The following is an 8,120-nucleotide window of genomic DNA, read 5'->3' as shown; positions in this document are numbered from 1 at the left end:
TAATCAAGCCTATCACATTGACCACTGCTAAGGATTGCACCCTTTTACATTGAGGTATTTGTACAAGAATCGATTTCTTTGAACCCATGGCTAAACTGTGACGGTGTAACCACTGCCTCTATTGAACTAAGTATGAGATTCGTATAATACATAATGGTAGGATCTTGAACAACATGATAATCACTAATATGCATAGTTATGTTTGGGATATACTTGATGAAGCCATTGATGCAGAAAATAAGCAATCCTCTTAGAACGATGTACTTAGCAATGCCACTTGGCTTTTCCTTCTTGACTTTTGTGTAATGAACTAGAAATAACCCGTGTCGTAAGGGCACAACATGAGAAAGGATAATTTATGATTTTAATAGTTACCACACACTATCATAAGACTTAATTTGACTCATGAGTAGCTACGAATATCTTAGATATTTCTCATCCAAATATTTATGAATTTGGTTACACTTCCAACTGATTAAAATAATATTTTTTAATAAAAATTCAGGTAAACTGTGTTATTTTGGCCTTAGATTATTTTTTCTCGATCCCAAAAAATCGTTGGTCTTTGATGAGACCATTATGCGAAATATTCATCGGGTGAGCAATAAATGTTATTACTTCCTCCCGGAAATTCTTCCTCAATTGCAGGGACTATCGTCCTATGTTCATTATCCATATGCTCTGATGATTCCATTCGGGTATTATTTTCGAATCATCAAATAAAATATCACCTCATTTAGATAACTCATTGGGTTGGGGGGGGGGGGGGAATATGACTTCTCCCAGTGGGTACATATCATAGGCAGTTACTTGGAGCAATTTTTGTACTTTGTTGTCCAATGCCACAAACATGGTCGATCCATTCGGGTCTTCAACCTCAAAACGGACATAAAATGTTTCATGTGAAATGAATTTAGGTGGTTTGTGTAGTTTCTAACAAAAAACTTATGTTATTATTCATATTTATGGACATAAGTAGATGACTCATTTTTCTTAAAAAAAATATGACACGGTGTCATAGTACCGCATATTCAATCTTCTTCTCACAATAGGTGCACCGCACAAATCGTTGGGTTCATCGACCACTTTTTGGCTGCAATCGACGCATAACATGTAGTTTCATCCCTTATCATCTACTATTTTAGTAGGTTGTCTTATTCGAGTTAATTTTCGGTGAGTCATTTTTTGGTTTTTTTATTTTTTATATTTCTTTTTCGATTGTTCCCTTTACGATGAGTATAAAGGAAATTTCTTTGTTGTTTGGGTTTTACACATTGTAACCACAAATATTCTAACGTTACTTGTGTCTTGTATGTTGATGAAGGTTGGATAATTTGATTTTTTTTTAAGATGTGGTGCAAATAATTTTCTTTATTTTTCATTACAATAAAATATGAGTGTAAATGTATGAGTTCTACTTCTACATGGTTTTAGCATTTAATTTTCCACTTTTTATTTTTTTGGTGGGACATTATTTTTTTAAAATTAATGTGAAACTAATTATGAGGGTTATCAATGCATATAGGGTTATCAATGCATATAACTGGAAATAGGTTACAACTTTTACATTCGTTGGATGTAAATGACTGGGATGTGGGATCATCCGTTTGTCTTTGTTGTCTTTGAAAATGTTATCCGTCCATGATGGATCAAAAAACCCTTCTGTTTTGTATTATAGATAGTAAAATTCTCGAACAAAATGTCGATGGTTGTTGTGTTCCTTTTATAGGTAGAAGTGGGACCAAGTTCCTTGGGTTTAGTTTTAGCATTAAATCTCGACCGTCCATCAAGGAAGAGATAATAATAAATAATCCCATAAAATTGTTATAAACCATTGTTTATTTACTACGATGCCCTTCGTGTCTAAGTTTAGGGTTTACATATCTTGGACACCAAGTCTTCTATCTATATAAATAGAGGCTTAAACATTGTATTCTACACACACATTAATAAGAAATCTCTCTCTCTCTTCTTCCCTCTATTTTGTGTCTCTCCTTCTCTTTATCTAGGTTACAATACGTCATCAACACGTAATTCTACCAACTGAGCCATATATAACTTTGAGAAGAAGCTTGAAGAAAGAAAGAAAAAAAAAGCGCCTTGATGGATTTGGAAGATGCTGATGTTCTTTTCACGACAGTACCATGGGGAAATCCAAACGATCTTATAGTTTTTTTTTCTTAATATGTTATTATTGATTGTTTATTCCAATGGACTGTTGTTAATCAGTGTTTTACTTTTGATTATAAATATTTTATTTGAGTTTTCTTTCTTAATTACTGTAAATATTAAGTTATATTATTATTATTGTGTACGGGTGATCAGATACCATTGATCTCCTTTCCTTTTTCTCTGGTTTTTTTCTTCATAGAGAAAGAAAAACAAATCCATCAAAAGGGTTTACAGTTTCTATTTTTCTTAATGAAACTGTAATCATCAAACTCTGGTGTTATCGTAATATAATTACCTTTACGGTAAATAGTCACGTGCATGGTTGAAAAATTTACGGCCAATTATTGGTATCTTTGTCTTTTAGACAAGGATCATGTGATTTACATATGGTTTCTATTCTTTTTTATATACAAGAAACCATCCGTCAACCTCAAAATAGGTTTCCTAAGCGATAACTAAAACGACAATATTTTTATTTTGTCGATACGAGTTTGATAAATCGTAAAACCAATTTCTGTGAACTTTCTCAGTGGTTTTTATAATACAAGAGAAAATAGATTGGCATACTTTCTAAAATTTTGTCAATAATGGTTTGATTTTTCCCTATTATGGATGATTGATCGTTTCAAACAAATTTTTACGGTCAAATATGTATGGTTTTATCTAATACTAAACCATTGGTTTCTATTTTCCTTTACATGAAACCATTCATCAACTAGAAAGAGTGGATTTTATCTCTTCAAAGAAAAATAACGATAATGGTTTCTTTATATTCTTAAAAAGAAACATATAATTCAGTCAGAATTTATTTCATCTATATCGATCCCTAAATGATGAAACATCGTTATTATGGTATAAGCCAATCGTTAAATACCAACAAAGCGAGGAATATTTGCTGCAATCTTGAAGGATATTGAGCAATTTTTATTTTTCCTCCTAGTACTTAATCTCCAAAATTCGAAAGATTTCCACTTGTAGTAGGAATATGATCAGACACAAAGATCAATGGGTGCGCACCCGACTTGTTAGCCAATATCATTAGTCCTTGTAGTGACTATATTAATCTTGATTGATTTTTTTTATAAAGAAAGTGTCCAATAACTTCAATCTAAACCATTATCTCATCCCTCGAGGTCACGAAATTGGAGATTTTATTTGCATATTTTGCTTATAACCAATAAAATCCATGGTTGACCTTTAATTTGGATGAACTACAATTTTTTTGGACATTTCTTTATGGCTTTTGAAATAAGTATCTACTGTCCAACGTGGTTTTCTTAAAATCCAGAAATTATTATAAGTATATGTCTCGAATTAATCAGATAATACTTTACGAAACCTGAAGTTTTCGTATATGAGATGAAATATATTTTTTTCGCCATAATCAGGGGGAGACTATACACTATCAGAAGCTTGTGTAATTAACTTAAATGTTATATCAATTTCTCTCCCATCACAATCAAATCGATGTAGGCTGTCATTATATAATTGGCGTGAAATTTCTCATTTTGGTTTTTGCCTCTTAAGAGGAAATCCAGTCACATTTAGCAGATAAGTAGTGTTCTATAAGACGCTACAGGTAGCGTTCCAATTGAGTGTACCGAATTCACATTCTCAATTATAATATCTTCTCACTTAAATATGAGGAGATTATAATGTCCGCGGACGCTGGTACCAGTAATTGATTGAATTTACACTTGAGAATTGTACAACAAGCTAAATTATTGTCTAATATTCATTTAAAGTAGCTACTGAAATAAATGATGGTGGTTGTGAACCCCTCTGCAGAGGAATATCAACATATGTGATTGGTTGGCATACAATTCAAATTAAGTTGGTTTAATTTCTCAATTAACACAATTTTTTGGATCCAAAACTTAACACTTTAAAATTGCCAAGCCTATAAATTACAGGCTAGTGTAGTCATAATGCGTTATACTAGAAATTTTTCGTTGTAAAAACGATTTAAGGGTTTCATTTTTGCTCATACTCTAGGATTGATTCATTAATTGTTCTCTATACAATGCACTCAGCGTGGTAGTCTTTGACGGATTCATATTGCATTGACACAAAAAATGTGGTCGAAGAACATATTGAGTTTGTAATCTTTTGAGGATTCAAATTTTATTCAGGCAGCCACCTTATTTGCTTACATAAGGTTTAACAATCCTCTATGTGTTTTTAGAATTTGGTATAAACCAAGAATCCAGATTTATTAGTTGATGCTATCAGCTTTATGGGTCTCTTGAGGAGTCCTCAAAAACACAAAAATCCACGTTTTAGCAGCATAAATTCTATTTTTTCTTTTCTTTCTTAAATATGCAGTTGGAATTATGCTAGCTTAAACTCTTCTTTGAGATAGACTAGAGTTATTATTTTGATGCTTGTTTTCTATAAAACCCATATAGTTGGGTTAGCATCCACATTTACGTCAAAAGTTGTATTTTTTTTCCTTTGTTTCAAGTTTTGTCTCATGTGGTTTTCCTGACAAGGTTTTAACGAGGCAACATCTCGTTGACTTCAATTTTCTTTTTAAAATGTTGATATTTTTACTATTTTTCCTTTGTCCATTATTTTTTTCCCATTGGGTTTTATTGGCAAGGTTTGAGTGAGGCAATTAAATTCAACATGGTGGTCATCCAAGGGGGAGTTGTACTAATTACGATTATTTGGTTGATTCCCACCATTTAGTAGGTCATTTTGTTTGACCAAATCAATATAGAAAACCCTCGGGAATTCGGATGTCTATAAGGTATGGCCACAAATTCAATTTTGTTCACTTATGGTAATTTATCTACATCTTGGCTCTATGTTGAAGAAACTACATCAATATCTTCTGCAAATCATCTCGGGGAGCTAGCAATCCATGACACAAGTTCTCAATGTGTTGAAGAAGAATATAGACTCCGCAAAGTATTAAATGTGCAACACAAATGAAGACTTCATCAACTATATGACATCTTCATGAAAGCACAATCCTGTTATGCATTCAAGAAATTCGTTCTTCAAACTGGAAAGTCTCGACTCAAAGATTTGCACGCCAATATTTGACTGAAGTATTTATCAGGGGGAGCGCCATCATCAAATTAAGGTGTATTCACTGGACTTTATCGCGTTGTACTCTTTTCCCTTCGTCAAGGTTTTGTCCCAATGGGTTTTCCTTGTCAAGATTTTAATGAGGCAACATTTGCGTGTCCAACACTGTTTGGAGTCTTTACATGCTTATGCCATTTCAGGTTTTCCTCTTTTGAGTTTTCCTGGTATATTTGTAATGACTTAGCCACAGTGGTCATCAGGGGGAGTGTTATAAACCATTGTTTATTTACTACGATGCCCTTCGTGTCTAAGTTTAGGGTTTACATATCTTGGACTCCAAGTCTTCTATCTATATAAATAGAGGCTTAAACATTGTATTCTACACACACATTAATAAGAAATCTCTCTCTCTTCTTCCCTCTATTTTGCGTCTCCCTTCTCTTTCTCTAGGTTACAATAAAAATAAACCCTTTTTTATAAGCATACCAATAATTTAGATTTATAATTATTACATAGGCCAAGAGTGTAGGATCAGAATCTCGCAACAATTATGTCTCAGCGAAATTATCAATGGTATTGCATAATAGCGTCGCAGAACAATTTCAGAAACGACGTCAGCACGGATCATGAGAAAGATATGATAGTCTTGCGAAAATTAGAGAGCTTGCGAAGTGAACATTTGTAAGGTTGCGAGAATGTCGCAAACCATATCCGAAAACAAAGGACAGCTTAGCTGTCATCCACTATGTATTTCCTTATAAATAGTCATTCGAGTTGCAAAGGAGGGGAGATCTTTTTTGAGGTAAGAAACAAGTAAATAGGAGAGAGAAAGTTCAGAGCAGAGTTCATTCTTGATTTCTTTATCTTTCTTGCAAGAACATTCAAAAATGAATCAATAAAATTAAGAGTGTTAACCTAAAAATGAGTTGATCAACAATGAAATCATATGAGGGGTGTAGTGTAGGATTTCCTGCAACTACATAATGGCGCTAGAAACAGGGACTCAGTGAATTGAAGATGGAAAGTTGAAGATTGTTGGTTGAGAATATTCAAATCAAGAAAGTGATTAAATAAATCAGTGAATCAGTTAAAAGAAAGATGAGCAGAATTAATGAAAATGGTAAAAGATTGGAGTGTAATATGATAACAAAAAGCTTGATCAATGAATTTCATGAAAACGTCAAAGGAAGAATACACAAATTTTGAAGGGAAGAAAATTATAGCGGTAGAAAAAATATCACCCTTGAAAGAGTGGGAAAAGCAAAAATTGCATTCATGGCGGAAGAAATACCAAAAGAAAATTTAAATCATACATCTCCGTTGGTCATCACAGTGCCTGATACACGAAAAGAGAAGGATACAACAATAAAATCCGCAGGAGAATGGATGTTGAACAGAACTTTAATCGATGCAGGAAGTTCAGTTGATATAATGTTTTATTATGCATTCCGGGGAATGGGATTTAAAGATGAAGAAATGTCCAGTTCAGCATATTTTTTTCACGGCTTTGAAAAATCCACAACAAAACCTAAAGGAGAAATAGTGGTGCGAATTCCACTTGGAGAAATCGAAACATATGTAACATTGTGTGTGGTGGATATGAAATCGCCATATAATATGTTATTAGGAAGATCATGGATACATGCGATAAAAACTGTGGTATCAACGTTGCATCAATGTATTAAATTCCCCACTCCAAGTGGAATAGGTGAAATTAGAGGAGATGTTGACAATGCGAAATTATGCCATCAAATTGAAGTAAAGCATTATGAAGAACAAGCAAAAAGGAAACAATTTCGCAGAAAATTGGCAAAGGAAGCAAAGAAGGAAGAAGAATTTAGAGTTTATATGATAAGGGCAAAAGAAGGAAAAGGAATACCCAGCGAAATTTCGGAAGAAGGGGAAGAACCTATAAAAGCAACAAAAGAACCAACACCAATGGGATAACCTAAATCCAGTTACACTGCCGCAGAACCAACAAAAGAAATAAATGTTGGTACTGTAGAGGAGCCTCTAATGTTGAGAATTGGAACCAAAATGGATGTAGAAGAAGAAGAAAGAACTGTCAACTTGTTGCGAGAATATAAGGATATTTTCGCAGGAAACATGGATGAGATACCAGGAATAGATCCCTCAATTGTTTGCCACAAATTGGAGATTAAAAAAAATTTGAGACCATTTAAACAGAGAATAAGAAAAATTGCAAAAACTTACCATTCCCAAATACAAGAAGAATTACAGAAAATGCTTGAGGCAGGAATTATAAGAGAATCTAAGTACCCAGAATGGATAACGAATATGGTCATTGTTCCAAAGAAAAACAAGGGAATCAGGATTGCATAGATTTCACTGATTTGAACAAATCTTGCCCCAAAGATAGTTTTCCGTTACCCGATATTCCTCAAATGGTGGAATCTGCAGCGGGAAATGATAGGGTATCATCTTTAGATGGGTACAAAGGGTATAACCAAATTCCTCTCGCTGAAGAAGATCAAGAACATACTGCTTTCTTTGCCCCTAGAGGTTTATATTGTTACACGAAAATGCCATTTGGTTTGCGAAATGTGGGAGCGACATATCAAAGAATGGTAGAGAAGGTGTTCGCAAAATGGATACATAAAACATTAGAATTATACGTGGACGACATGTTAGTAAAGAGTAAAGAAGCTAAAGACCATGTACAAGACTTGAGGGAGATTTTTGAACAAATGCGGCAGTATAACATTAAATTGAATCCTGAGAAGTGTACTATTGGAGTGGCATCGGGAAATTTTTTAGGATACATTGTATCAAAGGAAGGAATACAGGTTGATCCAGAAAAAGTGCAAGCAGTTCGTGACATGCCAACACCAGCAGCAATAAAATATGTACAGAAGTTGAATGGGCTTCTAGCTTCGCTGGGGAGATACATT

This window comes from Papaver somniferum, chromosome 7, assembly GCF_003573695.1.
Source record: "Papaver somniferum cultivar HN1 chromosome 7, ASM357369v1, whole genome shotgun sequence".
Lineage (NCBI taxonomy): Eukaryota > Viridiplantae > Streptophyta > Magnoliopsida > Ranunculales > Papaveraceae > Papaver > Papaver somniferum.
This window is presented reverse-complemented; position numbering follows the sequence as displayed.